This window comes from Atta cephalotes (genome assembly GCF_000143395.1).
Source record: "Atta cephalotes unplaced genomic scaffold scaffold00064, whole genome shotgun sequence".
NCBI classification, from domain to species: Eukaryota; Metazoa; Arthropoda; class Insecta; order Hymenoptera; family Formicidae; genus Atta; species Atta cephalotes.
The window spans coordinates 730,684-731,301 of NW_012130128.1; positions in this window are offsets into that span (position 1 = coordinate 730,684).

Genomic DNA, 618 nt, shown 5'->3' on the forward strand with positions numbered 1-618 from the left:
TTCCGTAACAATTTTCTTTACCCGTCCCATTCAATAAAAACGAAACGGATTATCTCGTTGATCGTAAATAAATGTGCTTGATTTATCGATATTTCGTTATTTTGAATAGTTGAAGCAATAATATATATATATATATAGTTTGTGCAATTAACTTGCTGATAACTTTGTTATGAGTTCTCTAAAATATTAAATTGTAATTAATGAAATATATTTTCTAATCAGATTTCGTGCTGTTTTTCGGCGGAACGTTCGTGATTGGTCGTGGTTTTATTTCGTTGATTCCATTCCGTTGAAATGTGTCTTCCTATGTCTTCCGATTGAGCGGAATTTGTGGAATGCGCAAATAGCTCTGACCAATTCGCAAATTCTTCCCGTAGATCATTTTTATTAGATCTATTAGAATAACGTTTGTCATTAGCTTGCATTGATTGCGCAATGCATTGATTCCAATGGAACATAGGAAGACACATTTCAATAGGAAAATGAATTTCTGCGGATCGGAAACACATACATACAGGAGCATTGCCCCGACTTCGTTTTGTGTATCCATTTTAATTTTGATTTACATTTTCGCCTTTTTGTATACTATATATATATATATATATATATATATATATA